The following is a 19549-nucleotide window of genomic DNA, read 5'->3' as shown; positions in this document are numbered from 1 at the left end:
AAAAGGACTCAGAAAAAAATTTAAGAACCCAACTTCCATTTCTGATAATATAGCAGACAGATAATCTGAACAACCCTTGTGTGGCAAATCAAATAACAGTGTTCATTTTTTCATAATATTTTATGTCATTCACATATGTTAGTTATAAATATTTTTATATAGTTTATATTAGCTTTTTCAAATTAAATTCACAGAGCTAAAGGAGGCATTGCCTATATTCAAACTACAATTTGTCAAACCAAAAATTTGCATTTTTTGCTAATTATTTGCTTTGAGGGGGACTGTTTTAAAAACTAAAATAGTAAAAGTAGCAATTTAAAATGCCAGAATATGCCAGGCTTTTCTTCTCGGGACCTATTTCATGTCATTTTTCAAGTGTTAAAATCACAGCTGAACACTGTTCTCTAACCATAATCTGAACAACATCAATTACAGTTGCTCCAGATGATTGCAAATCTACTGTGAGTCTTTTTGTCTAGCATCTTTTGGGAAGCTAAGTGAGCCAATTCCTTAATGTTCAGGGTCTGTATAACTATAAGATTGAGGCTACAGTTGCACTGAAAAGTTGATGTGAAGTTCAACTAACTTCACTCTCTGAGAAGTCATATTCTCAACTGATGGTGGGGCTCTCAAATCTCTGTATCTTTGCAATAGCTATACATAATTAGGATAGGCCTAAAGGTTGCATAGGCATCTCAGAAAAAATTTATTTTGGTTCAAACTACAGGTTGTAGGGGGCCATGTATTGAATAAAACATTTGTAAAGGAGTACAGAAAAGAGAGAATGATTCTTTACCTCATTTACAGAACATAGAAAGATGCTGGTTAAGATACAACAGATTTCACCCAAAGCATTGGCCATGACTGCCTGCTAACTACCTAAACTATAATTAATCCAGAACCTGCCTGCCTAGTCATACCCTGGCCAGGGAGCAAGGTCCTGGAATTTGTCAGAGCATGTTATTGTGAGAGAATAAAACAAATAAATGGAAATTTCCTTTGCTACATTTGGAAATAATAACTTCTCACTGCTTGCCGCTCCATCTAAGCATAAAGAATGAATGTCAAAAATTCCAAGCCTGCCTCAGGAAGAGCAGAACAAAAGGCTTTATTCTGAAGCAGACTAACATTTAGTACAGCTCTATAGCAAAACCATTTTTCAAATTCCCAACTATGTATTTTATAGAAAGGCTATGATATTGAGCATCATCATAAAATTTTACCAAACTAATGTAAGTACTAATCACTAGCATTAGTAAGGTATGGAATAGCTGTATTATCAGATTTTTTCAGTAAAGAGACTGAATTTGTAAACTCACTTCTTATTTACAAAATATGATTTAAAATTTTACATACAATATTTTAAAACTATTAGAATAAACACACATAGAAGGAGAAAAACATACCAAATGAAAATGAATATTTGGGGGTAGTAGAATAATAGATTATTTTTAGTTTATCATTTATATATCTCTATCTTCCAAATACTAAACAATAGGCATGTTGTTTTTACAATCACTACAAATCAATTTTTTAACCTTCATGTTTCACATGCATTATTTGCATCAATAGGCTATAGGGGATTATTATTGTGGATGGGAAGCAGGACTAGATTGCAGCTCTGACTGGGACAGACAGAGCAGCATGTGGATGCTCACATTGTAAATTTTTGCTCCAGAACCACTGCAAGAACAAACCAGCAATTCCAAGAGAACCCACAGGCCCTCAGAAGGAAGCAGACTGCTCCTGCAGGACCTGGGAGACACCCTAAATACTGTGAGTGCCCCATTTGCAGAAGTGGGAAAGGGAGATCCTCGTATCCCAAACGCATACCCCCACTAAAGAAACTGAAGGTCTGTTTGTGGGAGAAGTTTCCAACCTTACCTGGAGCTGAGTCAATTTAGAGAGCCAAGCAAAATACAGGGGTATAGGAAGCAGCGAGAAAGGATCTGGGAGGTTGCTGAGTCCCCAAGTAGGCCATTCCTGCCTGGCACCATGGGGTCTCATTGGGAGGGCAGCCAGAGAAGCGGGGAAAAAAAACACAGGAAGAAGGAAATCTCCAGCTGAACTTTGTAACAACTTGAACCAGGCAAGAACACTCCTGGCCAAAACTCAGGGGAGGGCATGAATCTGGTGTGCAGACTCCACAGGCAGAGGAAGAACCAAACCCTTTTCATTCACAGCTGGGAGGTGGGTAGCCTGGAGAAAGTTCTCAAGCCCAGCTCACCTACCATCTGGAAACAAACTCAGGGCTGTTAGTGGGGGCACAGTGAGAGTGAGACCGGCTCCTTGGTTTGTGTGGGAGCCAGGTGAGGCCTGTGACTGCCGGCTTTCCTCCACTTCCCTGACAACCTGCATGACTCAGCAGAGGCAGCCATAATCCTCCTAGGTACACAACTTCATTGACCTGAGAACCCCAACCCCATCTCCCACAGCACCAGCATCAAGTCCACCCAAGGAGAGTCTGAGCTCAGACACCACTACTAGCCTTTCCCCAACTTGATGGACCATCCCTAACCACCCTGGTAGCAGAAGACAAAGGGCACATAATCTTTGGAGTTGTAGGACCCTGCCCACTGCCGATCCCTCTCCACACTACCACAGCTGATGCTCTCTGTAAAATGCCACCTCCTGGCAGGAGGCCAACCAGCACAAAATAGAGCATTAAACCACCAAAGCTAAGAACCCTCACAGAGTCCATTTCACCCTCCTGTCATCTCCACCAGAAAGGCACTGTATCCACAGCTGAACGACCGATAGGTGGTTCACTTCACAGGACTCTGTGCAGACAACCCCCAGTACCAGCCCAGAGCCAGGTAGACTCACTGGGTGGCTAGACCCAGAAGAAAGACAACAATCACTGCAGTTTGGCTCACAGGAAGCCACATCCATAGGAAAGTGGGGAGAGTACTACATCAAGGGAATACCCGGTGGGACAAAAGAATCTGAACAACAGCCTTCAGCCCTAGACCTTTCCTCTGACAGAGTCTATCCAAATAAGAAGGAACCATAAATCCAACTCTGGTAATATCACAAAACAAGGCTCTTCAACACCCCCAAAAAGTCACACTAGTTCACCAGCAATAGGTCCAAACCAAGAAGAAATCCCTGGTTTACCTGAAAAAGAATTCAGGAACTTAGTTATTAAGCCAATCAGGGAGACACCAGAAAAAGGCAAAGCCCAATGCAAGGAAATCCAAAAAATGATACAAGAGGTGAAAAAAGAAATATTCAAGGAAATAGACAGGATAAAGGAAAAACAATCAAAACCTCAGGAAACATTGCAAACGCTTAGAGAAATGCAAAATTCTCTGGAAAGTCTCAGCTATAGAATTTAACAAGTAGAAGAAAGAAATTCAGAGCTTGAAGACAAGGTCTTCAAATTAAACCAATCCAACAAAGACAAAGAAAAAACGTAAGAAAATATGAGCAAAGGCTACAAGAAGTCTGGGATTATGTTAAATGACCAAATATAAGTATAATCAATGTTCCTGAGGAAGAAGAGAAAACTAAAATTTGGAAAACATATTTGGGGGAATAATCAAGGAAAACTTCTCCACCCTTGCTAGACAGCTAGAAATCCAAATACAAGAAGCATAAAGAAAACCTGGGAAATTCATTGCAAAAGATCATTACCTAAGCACATTGTCATCAGGTTATCTAAAGTTAAGACAAAGGAAAGAATATAAAGAGCTGTGAGACAGAGGTATCAGGTAACATATAAAGGGAAACCTATCAGATTAAGAGCAGATTTATCAGCAGAAACCCTACAGGCTAGAATGGATTGGTGCCCTATCTTCAGCCTCCTCAGACAAAACAATTATCAGCCAAGGATTTTGTATCCAGCAAAACTAAGCATCTTATATGAGGGAAAGATACAGTATTTTCAGACAAACAAATGCTGAGAAAATTCACCATTACCAAGCCACCACTACAAGAACTGCTAAAAGGAGCTCTAAATCTTGAAACAAGTCCTCAGAACACATCAAAACAGTACCTCTTTAAAGCATAAATCATACAGAACCTATAAAACAAAAATACAACTTAAAAGCAAAAACAAAAAAACAAAGTACACAGGCAACAAATAGCATGATGAATGCAAGGGTACCTCACATTTTAATACAAATAATGAATGTAAATTGCCTAAATGTTCCACTTAAAAGACACAGAACTGCAGAATGGATAAAAACTCACCAAACAACTATCTGCTGCCTTCAGAAGACTCACCTAACACATAAGGACTCACATAAACTTAAAGTAGAGGGATGGAAAAAGGCATTTCATGCAAATGGACACAAAATTGAGCAGGGATAGCTATTCTTATACCAGGCAAAACAAACTTTAAAGCAACAGCAGTTAAAAGAGATGAAGGAGACATTTTGTAATGGTAAAAGGCCTTGTCCAACAGGAAAATATCACAATCCTAAACATATATCCACCTAACACTGGAGCTTCCAAATTTATAAAACAATTACTAATAGACCTAAGACATGAGACAGACAGCAACACAATAATAGTGTGGGACTTCAGTACTCCACTGACAGCACTACACAGGTCATCAAGACAGAAAGTCAACAAAGAAAGAATGGATTTAAACTATACATTGGAACAAATGGATTTAACAGATATATAGACATATAAAGAAGATTTCATCCAACAACCATAGAATACACATTCTATTCAACAGTGCATGGAACTTTCTCCAAAATAGACCATATGATAGGCTATAAAACAAGCCTTAATAAATTTAAGAAAATTGAAATTATATCAAGCACTATCTCAGACCACAGTGGAATAAAACAAAATCAACTCCAGAAGGAAGCTTCAAAACCATGCAAATATTAGGAAATTAAATAACCTGCTCCTGAATGAGTATTGGGTCAAAAACAAAATCAAGATGGAAATTAAAAACTTCTTCAAACTGAATGACAATACACAACCTATCAAAACCTCTGGGATACAGCAATGACATTGCTAAGAGGAAAGTTCATAGCCCTAAATGCCTACATCAAAGAGACTGAAAGAGCACAAATTAACATTCTAAGGTCATATCTCAAAGAATTAGAGAAAGAAAAACAAATCAAACCTAAACCCAACAGAAGAAAGGAAATAACCAAGATCAGAGCAGAACTAAATGAAATTGAAACAACAACAACAACAAAAACAAAAATACAAAAGATAAATGAAGCAAAAAGCTGTTTATTTAAAAAGATACATAAAAATGATAGAGCATTGGCAAGATGAACCAAGAAAAGAAGACAGAAAATCCAAATAACCTAAGAAATGAAACAGGAGATATTACAACTGACACCACTGAAATAGAAAAGATCATTCAAGGCTACTACAAACATCTTTACCCACATAAACTAAACAACCTAGAAGAGACGGATAAATTCCTTGAAAACTACAACCCTCCTAGCTTAAATCAGGAATAATTAGATACCCTGAACAGACCAATAAGAAGCAGTGAGATTGAAACGGTAATAAAAAATTACCAACAAAAAAACTCCAGGGCCAGACAGATTCACAGCAGAATTCTACCAGACATTCAAAGAAGAATTAATACCAATCCTTTGGACACTATTCCATAAGACAGAGAAAGAAGGCACCCTCCCTAATTCATTCTATGATGCCAGTACCACCCTAATACCCAAACCAGGAAAGGACATAACCAAAAAAGAAAACTACAGACCTATATCCTTGATGAACATAGATACCAAAATCCTAAACAAAATACTAGCAAACCAAATCTAACAACATATCAAAAAGATAACCTACCATAATCAAGTAGGTTTCATACCAGGAATGCAGGGATGATTTAACATATGCAAGTTAATAAATGTGACATGCTACATAAACAGAATTAAAAACAAAAATCACGTCATAATCTCTATAGGTGCAGGAAAAGCATTGAACAAAATCCAGCACTCCTTTAAGATTAAAACTCTCAGAAAAATTGGCATACAAGGGACATTCCTCAATTTAATAAAAGCCATCTATGACAAATTCACAGCCAATATAATACTGAGTGGGGAAAAGTTGAATGCATTCTCTCTGAGAACCAAAACAAGACAAGGATGCCCACTCTCACTGCTCCTCTTCAACATAGTACTGGAAGTCCTTGCCAGAGCAATCAGATGAGAGAAAGAAATAAAAGCCAACCAAATCAGTAAAGAGGAAGTCAAACTGTCACTGTTTGCTGATGATATGATCACTTACCTTGAAAACGCTAAAGATTTCTAGAAAGCTCCTAGAATTGATTAAAGAATTTGGCAAAGTTTCCGGATACAAGATTAATGTACACAAATCAGTAGCTCTTCTATACACCAGCAGCGACCAAGTGGGGAATCAAATCATGAACTCAACCCCTTTTGCAATAGCTGCAAGAAAAATAAACTATTTAGTAATATGCCTAACCAAGGAGGCAAAAGACCTCTACAAGGAAAACTACAAAACACTGTGAAAGAAATCACAGATGACACAAACAAATGGAAACACATCCCAGTCTCATGGATGCATGGAATAAATATTGTGAAATGGCCATACTGCCAAAAGCAATATACAAATTCAATGCAATCCCCATCAAAATTCCACCATCATTATTCACAGAATTAGAAAAAAAACAATTCCAAAATTCATATGGAACCAAAAAAGAGCCCACATAGCCAAAGTAAGACTAAGCAAAAAGAGTAACAAATCTGGAGGCATTACATTACCTGATTTCAAACTATACTATAAGGACATAGTCACCAAAACAGCATGATACTGGTATAGAAACAGGCATGTTGATCAATGGAACAGAATAGAGAACCCGGAAATAAACCCAAATACTTACAGCCAACTGATCTTTGACCAAGCAAACAGAAACATAAAATGGGGAAAGGACATCCTTTTCCACAAATGGTGCTGGGATAATTGGCTAGCCACAGGTAGGAGAATGAAACTGGATCCTCATCTTTCAACTTATACAAAAATCAACTCAAGATGGATTAAGGACTTAAATCTAAGACCTAAAACTATAAAAATTCTAGAAGATAACATTAGAAAAACTCTTCTAGACATTGGCTTAGGCAAGGATTTCATGACCAAAAACCCAAAAGCAAATGCAATGAAAACAAAGATAAATAACTGAGACCTAATTAAAAGAGCTTTTGCATAGCAAAGGGAACAGTCAGCAGAGTAAACAGACAGCCCACAAAATCTTCACAATCTATACATCTGACAAAGGACTAATATACAGAATCTACTGCAAATTCAAACAAATCAGTAAGAGAGAAACAATCCCATCAAAAAGGGGGCTAAGGGCAGGAATAGACAATTCTCAACAGAAGATATACAAATGGCCAACAAACATATGAAAAAAGCTCAACATCACTAATTATCAGGGAAATAGACATCAAAACCACAATGCGATATCACCTTAGTCCTTCAAGAATGGCCATAATCAAAAAATTAAAAAAGGTAGATGTTGGCATGGATGCAGTGAAGAGGGAACACCTCTATACTGCTGGTGGAAATGTAAACTAGTACAATCTTTATGGAAAACATTTTGGAGATTCCTTAAAGAACTACAGGTAGAACTACCATTTGATCAAGCAATCCCACTACTGGGTATCTACCCAGATAAAAAGAAATCATTATATGAAAGAAAATGCTTGCACACGCATGTTTATAGCAGCACAATTCGCAATTGCAAAATCATGGAACCAACCCAAATGCCTATAAATCAATGAGTGGATAAAGAAACTGTGGTATATTTATACAATGGAATACTACTGAGCCATAAAAAGGAATGAATTGACTGCATTTGCAGTGACCTGGATGAGATTAGAGACTATTATTTTCAGTGATGTAACTCAGGAATGGAAAACCAAACATTGTATGTTCTCACTGATATGTGGGAGCTAAGCTATGAGGATGCACAGGCATAAGAATGGTACAATGGACCTTGGGGCTTGGGGGAAAGGGTGGGCAGGAGGTAAGGGATAAAAGACTACAAATATGGTGCAGTGTATAATGCTTGAGTGGTGGGTACACCAAAATCTCACATCACAACTAAAGAACTTACTCATGTAACTAAATGCCACCTGTATCTCAATAACTTATGGCAAAATATAAAATAAATAAAATTAAAATAAATAATTATTGCTAAAAAGCTTAAAAAAGGCTCCAATGCTATAAAAAGGGTTAGACGTAATGTGTGTGATTCAATGAGAACTGAGACTAGTAATAATTTTAGAAGATAGATCTGGGATCAGTAGAATGCTAAAGTTCCTAATATGAAAAGCTTTTTATAAACAGAAAAATGTACCTTGGGAAACCCAGTCTCTTTTCTCACTACTCCCTTTCCATGCCCACAAATGGAGAGAGGATGGAGATGCTGCAGCCAGGAGCTAGCATGATACAGAGAACCCCATTTAGAGGACCTGCAGCAAGAAAAGATACCCCTATGTTCATAGAAAATTAGTAGCAGATATTTTACACATGGGAGAATATGGGAGAAAATAACACTCATTAGCAATGCAATGCATTAGAATTATTCTAATGTGAACTTTAAACATTTGCAGATTACATTTTAAAAATCAGTAAATAGTAGAAAGAGCATGAATTATGAAAGCAATACTTCTGCCTGAAAACCCACGACAAGAATGATATGGAGTAAAAGAAGAAAGTTGGCAAAGTCTGGACAATACAGCAAAGAAAGTCATCCTGGGCTAAGGCAGAGGTAACCTGGTTGAGCATTTCCACTGATTTTTTCAGTGAGAATAAACTAGAAGTTAATATCAGAACTCCAACGTGTGATTGATAAATAAAGTCTGCTGAAGCAAATGCTTTAGTAAAACATGTTAAACTTCTGGTCCTTATTGCAGTTGTGGTCATTCTCCACAAATCTTTTATTTTCAAAATGCTAAATAATCATTATAGGAAGTTTGGTAGACAACTATCCAAATTGCACAGATTAAGATTCTGGTCAATACACAGGGGGAAAAAACAAAACAAACAAAATAAAACAAAGGATAGAATTGGAAAAAAAAATGCTCCCCAAAATGTCTGTTTCTGACTCAAGACACAAGTTAGAATACGTTTAGTAAAGTATCAATCACACTTCTGAAAACTCCAGTAAAGAATATTGCAGACCATGACTTTAGAAGATATTATTTTTAAAATGGCATTTCTGGGTGAGTTAGTACATAATCTTGACACTTGTTTAAAAAAGAGAAATCAACAACCTATTCAATCACAGTGTTCAACAGTCAATGGTTTCTAATGGCCCCTGGAACACTGAAAACTCTGGTTACAAACTTAATGCACATTTCTAATTCATTGACACATTTGCCTAACAGGATAGATGTAGAACTTAACCGGGGTTCTGCATAACGGTGCTCAGTTATACTTCCACATGTAACAGTGCTCTTACTGATCCTGAAAGCCTGAAACATATTTCATGATATATCAGTTCTCTCCAATTACCTACCCAGACACTCTGAAAACCTCAGAGGTTTTCAAAATGAAAGTTATTTTAAAGCAATTTATTTTGTAAAGATACACATCTCTTAGAGATTTTTTTAATCTGACACTTGCAAGAAAATTTCACAATTTGAGAAAGACTGAGAGTCACCTTTTAAAAGTTTCACACCACTAAAGTTTAATTAACCTTGTGCCATGCATATGATGGAATTTTAAACAGATAAGCACTTTCTGTCTTGAATGAAGCCAACCTCTCTGGAGCAATTGGACACCATGTCACCGGGAGCTCACAGGCCACTCTGTGGTAGACTACAGTATCAGCTGCATGTGGCAGATGACCACTAGAAGGTTGCAGTCTCAGCCTCAGATGAGAAACAGCCTTTTAGAATGCTGATAGTTTTTTTTTTTAGTTCAACTAACTTCTCTAGGAAATAATTATGTAGAATCAATAACTTTAAATTAAAGAATAAAGGTTATGAGCAAAATTCTACAAAGGAAACTCCTGCCACACCATTGCTTTGTAAAACATTTTTATTTTAAGATATTTTGGGGTGGGCATGAGACAGTGAGTGGAGAAAGAATACACATTTAAAATTTAAGTGTCCTAACTGCAAGGTTCTGAACTTTCTAAGAACACTTTCTAAATATAGGAAGATTTGACATGTTTATAACTACATATTTCCTAGGGAGAAAGTATAAGGTTAATTACACTCTCAGAAAAATTAATATTCCACAAATGTCAATAACCACTTCAATGTGTGGCCTAATTTGTGATTTCAAGGTTTGCAAAGTGTAATTCTGCTCAATGAGAAAGACTATTTTTAAAAAAAAACAACAGAAGACACGCTTATGATCAATGTGACACAGGCACTTGGTCCCAGAAAAATGTGCTCATCTTATAGATCAACTACATATTTCAGGTTTCTGCAAGTGTGGATAGTAAAGGTTTTGTTTCTGTCAGAGGCAAGCCCATGGCCAGACATTCCTTTTCTTGGTACAGGGTAACATCACAACAGTACCCGGATGCCCTGAGAGATTCTCCAACAAAATGCTTTTCACAAGCATGGTGCCACAGCTCTGAGTGGAGCAATCTCATTGACTCAACCCTTCACATAGTAGAAAACATTTTCTGGTTGTCCTTCCTCATGCAACTCATGGATCCTCAAAAGCATTTTTTGAGCACTTAATGAGATCATTGATGGGGCATTGTTTGGAAAAGTTGAAAGTGCTAAAAAAATGTCAACAATCAGTCCACCAGGCAGGTGGTAAAAACTGAAGGTTTACAGTGCACAGAATGAGGCTCAAATTTCACCTCAGCCTCTTACTAAATGTGTGAGCCTGGGTTCCTTAAAATTTCCATTTCCTCATCTTCAAAATAAGTCTCATAGCTTTGTTGTCATGCTTCCAGACGTATTCAATAAATAATCATTTTTATTAGTGCTCTTCATATAAGTGGACTTTCTACCTGTTCTGCAATGACCTGTTCTGCATTGAAGCCAGTAACCAGCCAACCAGAGGCCTAGAAGTCAGGCTTCCCTGAGCCAATAGGTCTACATGTGACCATTCATCAGAAAACAATGGACAGGCAGAAGAGGACAGGAAGAAAATAATCCTATAGATACACTTATAAGTTACACCCATTTAGAATGGCTAGGCTAAGAATGAAATCTCCTCTCATAATAGTGAGTTTAAAAGACAATTTGCTTTCATTTACAAACTCCAGACTAATAGATGCCCTTACAAAAATAGTATTAGACATTTAAAAACTATTACAGCTTTTGTTGGTGAAATCAGGATTCTTTGTATAACAGAGATAACACTGTGCCAGCCTGACAGGGAGCCAGTTAGAAGGCAAGTCTCATTCTTGCTCTTTTCAGTCCCATCCAAGTATAGATGGAGGTAGGGGGCTTTGTCTTACACACACACAACCTAGACTCCACTGTTTATCTCAGGTGGTTTGGAAAGCCCTGAGATATTAAAGAGTAATAAATATTCTCTTAAGTATTCATCCATTCCAAAGTATTTATTGAGCATTCGCTGTATCTGAGACACTGCTCCAGATGTTTGGATACATTTGTGAATAAAGCAGAAATCCCTTCCCCTGTTGAGCTTTTAATCTATTAGAGGGAGAGAAACAAAAAACAGACCTAGTACATGAGTAAAGCACATGATTTGTTAGAGTATGGGAAGTGTTATGGGAAACAGAACAAGGTGAGCAGGGTAGGAGGGGTCAGGCGTGTCAGGCATGGGTTGGGGCTGGGCTGCAATTTCAGGCAGGACAGTCAGTGAAGCTCTCTTTGAGAAGTCACATTTGAGAAAAGACAGGTGAATTTCTGGGGGAAGAGCCCCTCTGGGCATGAGAAACAGCCAGTGCAAAGGCAACGTGCCTGGGATTCCCAAGGAAGAGCAAGAAGCCAGTGTGACTGCAGTATAGTGAGCAAGGAGGAAGCTGTAGGCAATGAGGTCAGAGAAAAAGGCTGAACCTTCAGGACCCTGTAGGCCACTGGAGTGGACTTGTGACTCAGACAGCATCCCTTCAGATCTTATGGCACAAATGGGTCCAGATACCTCTGCATAATCAGTAGTGACCCACTGGGGCTGATGTGGAAGGATAGCCTCACCTGAACAGACAGGAAGTATAAAAAATACAGGCCTTGTGTGGACAAGACATGACTGGAGGTTGCACAAGACCAGCTAGGTGTCTTGATTCTGGTGCTGCTCCTACCCAGCCTGTTCCTCCCAGAACCTGGTCACTGGTCTCACCAGCCCAGAGAATCCCTTCTAATCTCAGCAGTGGGGAAGAAGCTGGCTGTTTCTCATGAGGCTTTTCTTCTATGCATCAGATCTCTCCTCTTCCCCCTTCTTCAGGTATAGGTTTTGTGAAACTCAGAAGGCAAAATATTGACTCCGGATTTTTTTTTCCCATATTTCCCTGTGTTACCCCATCTCCAAATAAGTGAAGACAATAAATGCAGAACATTTGGCTAAGTAGAGAAAGGGAAGAGCCACAGGTTAGAAATATATATCAATAACAAAAGACTCAACATTTTTCAACACTCTCTGTATTAGTCAGATCTCTAGAGGGACAGGACTAATAGGATAGATGGATATATAAAAGGGAGTTTATTAAGGAGTATTGACTCACACGATAACAAGGTGAAGTTCCACAATAAGCCATCTGCAAGCCGAGGAGCAAGGGAGCCAGTCTGGGTCCCAAAATCTCAAAAGTAAAGAAGTCAACAGTACAGGCTTCAGTCTGTGGCTAAAGGACCAAGAGCCCCTGGCAAACCACTGGTGTAAGTCCAAGAGTCCAAAAGCTGAAGAACTTGGTGTCCGATGTTCAAGGGCAGGAAGCACCCAGCATGGGAGAACGATGAAGGCCAGAAGACTCAGCAAGTCTAGTCCTTCCACATTCCTCTGCCTGCTTTATTCTAGCCATGCTGGCAGCTGATTAGATGGTGCCCACCCAAATTGAGGGTGGGTCTGCCTCTCCCAGTCCACTGACTCAAATGTTAATCTCCTTCAGCAACACAGTCACAGATACACCCAGGAACAACACTTTGCATCCTTCAATCCAATCAAGTTAACATTCAAAATTAATCATCACAAGCTCCAATCATACTTGTTTCAGACTAAGCACTGGTTCAATGAACACTTACTGAGCACTTTCCATGAGCCAAGAAATTTGCTAAGTGTGAAGAGACAGCTAAGATGGGAGCTTAATCCCTACTGCCCAGGACACACAGGCTGGTAGAAAAGGAAGACAGGTAACACTAAGAAACAGCCATGTAAATGTCAGGGAATAAAATGGAGCATGCACACACAGAAACTTGTCTCATGAAGACAGCATGGGGTAAGGTGTATTGACAGCTTAATTTTTCCCTTTCCAGGGACTCCTAGTGCTGCTTATAGGGGTGAAGAGAAAGAGAAGAGATTTAAGAAAGAGGCACTTAGGCAGTTCTAACCAAAATAGAAAAGTGCTATATTTTCACCACTAAAGTGTGGAATATCACATTTCTCAGGGACTCAGATCTGTGACATGAATACGCTCTCTTTATGCTCTAAATGGAGACTAAAAAAACTGTTTTTTCATGAAACTCTTTCTACATGCATCTATCTAGTGCAAATTTTGCTCCTAAAGTGAGGAAGAAATCTATACGGAATTGGAAAGTCAGTTAAGATTTTGGATTTTTGGGTGGAAGCAGTAGCTGAGTGGTGACAGCTGCCAAGTGATTGTGTTGTAGGGAACAGAGTGGGGAAAGATGTTTGCTCTCCCAGAACAGCCTATCTCACTCCTTTCCTTCGGTTACCCACAACCTAGAGTCATGGTGGTGCAGACAGCAACTGCAATGACATTACCAGCAGAAATCTCTAATATGTTTAATTACTCAAGTTACTTCTGATTGGCAACTCTGGGGCTAGAAAGTCTTGCTTCCTTCTTAGGTTTGCAGGTGAAACATGTAATACATATACAGAAAACTACACCAGCCCAATAAGTGGGAATTTCAAAATAAGAACTGTAATATTATATGGCAAAATAATCAAGCTTCAACTAGGGGCACAACAGGCCAGGAAAGATTTTGATCACCTCCAGTTATTACACAGGAGCCCAAGGCTGTATGACATGACAGATCAGGAGTCCTTCAATAACGTTAAATAGTGGTTGCAGGAAATTGATCAATAGGCCAGTGAAAATGTCAACAAATTTTTGGTAGGAAACAAATGTGATTGGCCCAGAAAGAAAGTAGACTACACAACAACAAAGGAATTTGCTGATTCCCTTGGAATTCCATTTTTGGAAACTGGTGCTTAAGAACACAGCAAATGTAGAACCAACTTTCATGACAATGGCATCTGAGATTATAAAACAAATGGGACTAGAGCAACAGCTGGTGATGCAGAGAAGTCTAATTTTAAAATTTAGACCACTTTGGTCAAGCAGATAGGTGAAGGTTGATGCTAAAATTTGCTTCCGTCCTTTTCTCACACAATAAATTTGCAATCTAAATCCAAATGAAAAAACAAAATTGCCTGAATTTTATTGTATGTAGCTTCACTATAACAGATTCTTACCATCTCCACAAACGTCAGGGTTGTAAATAGTCAATACTGACATTTCTTTTATTACCTTGACTGAAGATAGCTAATTTCAGTTTCAGAAAACTTTGAAACTTTTGTGTGCTGCTTTACAAAATACTGCATGTAATCCTTGCCACTTTCCTGGTACCAGATTATGTCCCATGATTTCTTTTGTAAAGTTAGAATATATATTTTTGATGTTTACATTGGCATGTTTAGATGTCAGGTTTAATCTTCTGACGATGAAGTTCAGCCATTTTGTATCAAACAGCAAAAGCAGTCTGTCACTTCCATGTATACAGATGTTACATATAAGATCTGATTTGCTAGTTCTTCCTTTAGAGTTATAAATGCAAAGATTATACCATTTAATTAATGGTTTCTTCACACTCTGCATATAATTTGTGGCTGCAGGATGCTGTGATTTGTTGCATACTACATACAAAACAACTAAAGATATGTTTAACAAATAATGTACTTACAATGGGATCTAATTAAACCAAAAAGCTTCTGCTCAGGAAAATAAACTATCAACAGAGTGAATAGACAACCAACAAAATGGAACAAAACTTTTGCAAACCACGCATCTGACAAAGGTCTAATATCCAGCATCTATAAGGAGCTTAAACAAATTTACAAAAAACACATTAAAAGGTGGGCAAAGGACACAAACAGACATTTTTCAAAAGAGGACAGGCATGATGCCAATAAGCATATGAAAAAAACCTCAACATCACTAATCATTAGAGAAACGCAAATCAAAACCACAATGAGATACCATCTCACACCAGTCAGAATGGCTATTACTAAAAAGTCAAAAAATAACTGATGCTGACAAGTTTGGAAAGAAAAAGGAATGCTTATACACTGTTGGTGGGAGTATAAATTAATTCAGCCATTATGGAAAGCAGTGTGACAATCCTCAAGGACCTAAGGACAGAACTACCATTCAACCCAGTAATCCCATTACTGGGTATATACCCAAAGGAATATAAATAATTCTATCATAATGACACATGCATGTGTATGTCCACTGCAGCACTATTCACATATAAAGGGCAGAATTCAATATTTTGCTTTCTAGATAAAATACTCAATAAATGACCTAAAGAGGCTTTGATGCTGTGTAGGGATTTAACCAACCTTAGTAGTTCTGGGAGCTCAAATTGTATGGAACACAAATTTAGGATGTATGCTATCTAGCCTATTATATCTGATCTTTCTGAACACCATTCATTAATCAACAGTTCATCAATGCATCTGTGGTAGAGGTGGAAAGCAGCACACTTTTCCTAATTAGCAAATAGACTAACTTGTGTGCTAATGTTTTTCTTTCATGCTCTCTGTAAAATTCAATTATTTTATCATTCACAATTGTATTACTTACATTGGAGGAGAGTTTAAGCACCGAGGTAGAAAGCAGGAAATTTGATTGCCCTAAGTTTAGAAATTATACCCCTAAAGATTAACTGAAAACATAAACACTGGGTGGTAATGATAAATGAAGAAGATATAATTATTTCAGTGAAATTTTGCATGTATAAAGATTTTGTTAAATAGGACCTTCAAGATCCTAGGGGTTTTGTGTGTGGAAAAAGTAATATTCTGTTAATATCAGCATTTTAAGGTGACTGAGGTCAAAGTTGTTCCCTTAGGTTGAAGTGGCAGCCAAAACATTCTTCACACAAAGGGATGAGATATAGCTGCTGGCAACAAAATTTATTGTAGGGTCCTTAATTTAATTTAAAAAAAATTTCAGCTAAAAACAAGCCAAAAATTAATAGGTTTTTACATTTTTCACTAAGAGACAACTGAAATACATGGTAGAAAAATAAGCGGTAAGATTACTGTAAAATAAAATGTACAAAATAAACACTAATTTTTTTTTTTTTTTTGAGACAGGGTCTTACTCTCTTGCCCAGGCTGGAGTGCAGTGGCATGATCTCTGCTCACTGCAACATCCACCACCTGGGTAAAAGTGATTCTCCTGCCTCAGCCTTCTGAGTAGAAGGGATTATAGGCACATACAACCATGCCTGGCTAATTTTTTCATTTTTAGTAGAGATGGGTTTTCACCAGACTGGTCTTGAACTCCTGGCCTCAAGTGACCCACCCGCCTTGGCTTCCCTAAGTGCTGGGATTACAGCCATGAGCCACCTTGCCTGGCCTTAATTTTACATCTATGAGAATTTCACAACAAAATTGTAGTTTACTTTGGAAAAGGAAAAAATAAAAGGAAAACAAAGAGAAAAATTATTCGGTGGAAGAATATATATGCAAGAAGTAGAAAACTGTCAATGGAAATGTGAGGAAAATATCAGCATGCTTGTCAGCTCTTTGGAATTTAAGTCATCACCATCTCAAAGGCAGAGATTCTATAATTCTAGGGTTCATCATATACGTATATATTTATTTATTTTTATTTTTTCATAAGTTATTGGAGTACAGGTGGTATTTGGTTACATAGGTAAGTTCTTTAGTGCTGATTTATGAGATTTTGGTGCACCCATCAATTAAGCAGTATACACTGCACCATATTTGTAGTCTTTTACCCTCACCATGCTCTCACTCTTCCCCTCAAGTGCCTAAAGTCTATTGTATCATTCTTTTTATTTATTTATTTATTTATTATTATTATACTTTAGGTTTTAGGGTACATGTGCACAATGTGCAGGTTAGTTACATATGAATACATGTGCCATGCTGGTGCGCTGCACCCACTAACTCATCATCTAGCATTAGGTATATCTCCCAATGCTATCCCTCCCCCCTCCCCCCACCCCACAACAGTCCCCAGAGTGTGCTGTTCCCCTTCCTGTGTCCATGTGTTCTCATTGTTCAGTTCCCACCTATGAGTGAGAATATGCGGTGTTTGGTTTTTTGTTCTTGCAATAGTTTACTGAGAATGATGATTTCCAATTTCATCCATGTCCCTACAAAGGACATGAACTCATCATTTTTTATGACTGCATAGCATTCCATGGTGTATATGTGCCACATTTTCTTAATCCAGTCTATCATTGGTGGACATTTGGGTTGGTTCCAAGTCTTTGCTACTGTGAATAGTGCCACAATAAACATACATGTGCATGTGTCTTTATAGCAGCATGATTCATAGTCCTTTGGGTATATACTCAGTAACGGGATGGCTGGGTCAAATGGTATTTCTAGTCCTGGATCTCTGAGGAATCGCCACACTGACTTCCACAATGGCTGAACTAGTTTACAGTCCCACCAACAGTGTAAAAGTGTTCCTATTTCTCCACATCCTCTCCAGCACCTGTTGTTTCCTACCTTTTTAATGATTGCCATTCTAAGTGGTGTGAGATGGTATCTCATTGTGGTTTTGATTTGCATTTCTCTGATGGCCAGTGATGGTGAGCATTTTTTCATCTGTCCTTTGGCTGCATAAATGTCATTTTTTGAGAAGTACCTGTTCATGTCCTTCGCCCACTTTTTGGTGGGGTTGTTTTTCTCTTGTAAATTTGTTTGAGTTCATTGTAGATTCTGGATATTAGCCCTTTGTCAGATGAGTAGGTTGAAAAAATTTTCTCCCATTTTGTAGGTTGCCTGTTCACTCTGATGGTAGTTTCTTTTGCTGTGCAGAAGCTCTTTAGTTTAATTAGATCCCATTTGTCAATTTTGGCTTTTGTTGCCATTGCTTTTGGTGTTTTAGACATGAAGTCCTTGCCCATGCCTATGTCCTGAATGGTAATGCCGAGGTTTTCTTCTAGGGTTTTTATGGTTTTAGGTCTAACGTTTAAGTCTTTAATCCATCTTGAATTAATTTTTGTACAAGGTGTAAGGAAGGGATCCAGTTTCAGCTTTCTACATATGGCTAGCCAGTTTTCCCAGCACCATTTATTAAATAGGGAATCCTTTCCCCATTGCTTGCTTTTCTCAGGTTTGTCAAAGATCAGAAGTTGTAGGTATGTGGCATTATTTCTGAGGGCTCTGTTCTGTTCCATTGATCTATATCTCTGTTTTGGTACCAGTACCATGCTGTTTTGGTTACTGTAGCCTTGTAGTATAGTTTGAAGTCAGGTAGTGTGATGCCTACAGCTTTGCTCTTTTGGCTTAGGATTGACTTGGCGATGTGGGCTCATTTTTGGTTCCATATGAACTTTAAAGTAGTTTTTTCCAATTCTGTGAAGAAAGTCATTGGTAGCTTTATGGGGATGGCATTGAATCTATAAATTACCTTGGGCAGTATGGCCATTTTCACGATATCGATTCTTCCTACCCATGAGCATGGAATGTTCTTCCATTTGTTTGTATCCTCTTTTATTTCCTTGAGCAGTGGTTTGTAGTTCTCCTTGAAGAGGTCCTTCACATCCCTTGTAAGTTGGATTCCTAGGTACTTTATTCTCTTTGAAGCAATTGTGAATGGGAGTTCACTCATGATTTGGCTCTGGTTGTCTGTTGTTGGTGTATAAGAATGCTGGTGATTTTTGTACATTGATTTTGTATCCTGAGACTTTGCTGAAGTTGCTTATCAGCTTAAGGAGATTTTGGGCTGAGAAAATGGGGTTTTCTAGATATACAATCATGTCATCTGCAAACAGGGACAATTTGACTTCCTCTTTTCCTAATTGAATACCCTTTATTTCCTTCTCTTGCCTAATTGCCCTGGCCAGAACTTCCAACACTATGTTGAATAGGAGTGGTGAGAGAGGGCATCCGTGTCTTGTGCCAGTTTTCAAAGGGAATGCTTCCAGTTTTTGCCCATTCAGTATGATATTGGCTGTGGGTTTGTCATAGATAGCTCTTAATATTTTGAGATACGTCACATCAATACCTAATTTATTGAGAGTTTTTAGCATGAAGGGTTGTTGAATTTTGTCAAAGGCCTTTTCTGCATCTATTGAGATAATCATGTGGTTTTTGTCTTTGGTTCTGTTTATATGCTGGATTACAGTTATTGATTTGCGTATATTGAACCAGCCTTGCATCCCAGGGATGAAGCCCACTTGATCATGGTGGATAAGCTTTTTGAGGTGCT

The 19549-nt window shown here is 38.1% G+C and overlaps 1 pseudogene; it reads left to right on the top strand.

Annotated features, from left to right (window-relative positions):
* The first annotated feature begins 11622 nt into the window (after window positions 1-11622).
* Window positions 11623-14425, top strand: LOC100458538 (ras-related protein Rab-1A-like; annotated as a pseudogene).
* Window positions 14426-19549: the final 5124 nt, after the last annotated feature.

This window comes from Pongo abelii, chromosome 5 (assembly GCF_028885655.2).
Source record: "Pongo abelii isolate AG06213 chromosome 5, NHGRI_mPonAbe1-v2.0_pri, whole genome shotgun sequence".
In the NCBI taxonomy this organism is placed as follows: domain Eukaryota; kingdom Metazoa; phylum Chordata; class Mammalia; order Primates; family Hominidae; genus Pongo; species Pongo abelii.
This window is presented reverse-complemented; position numbering and strand designations above follow the sequence as displayed.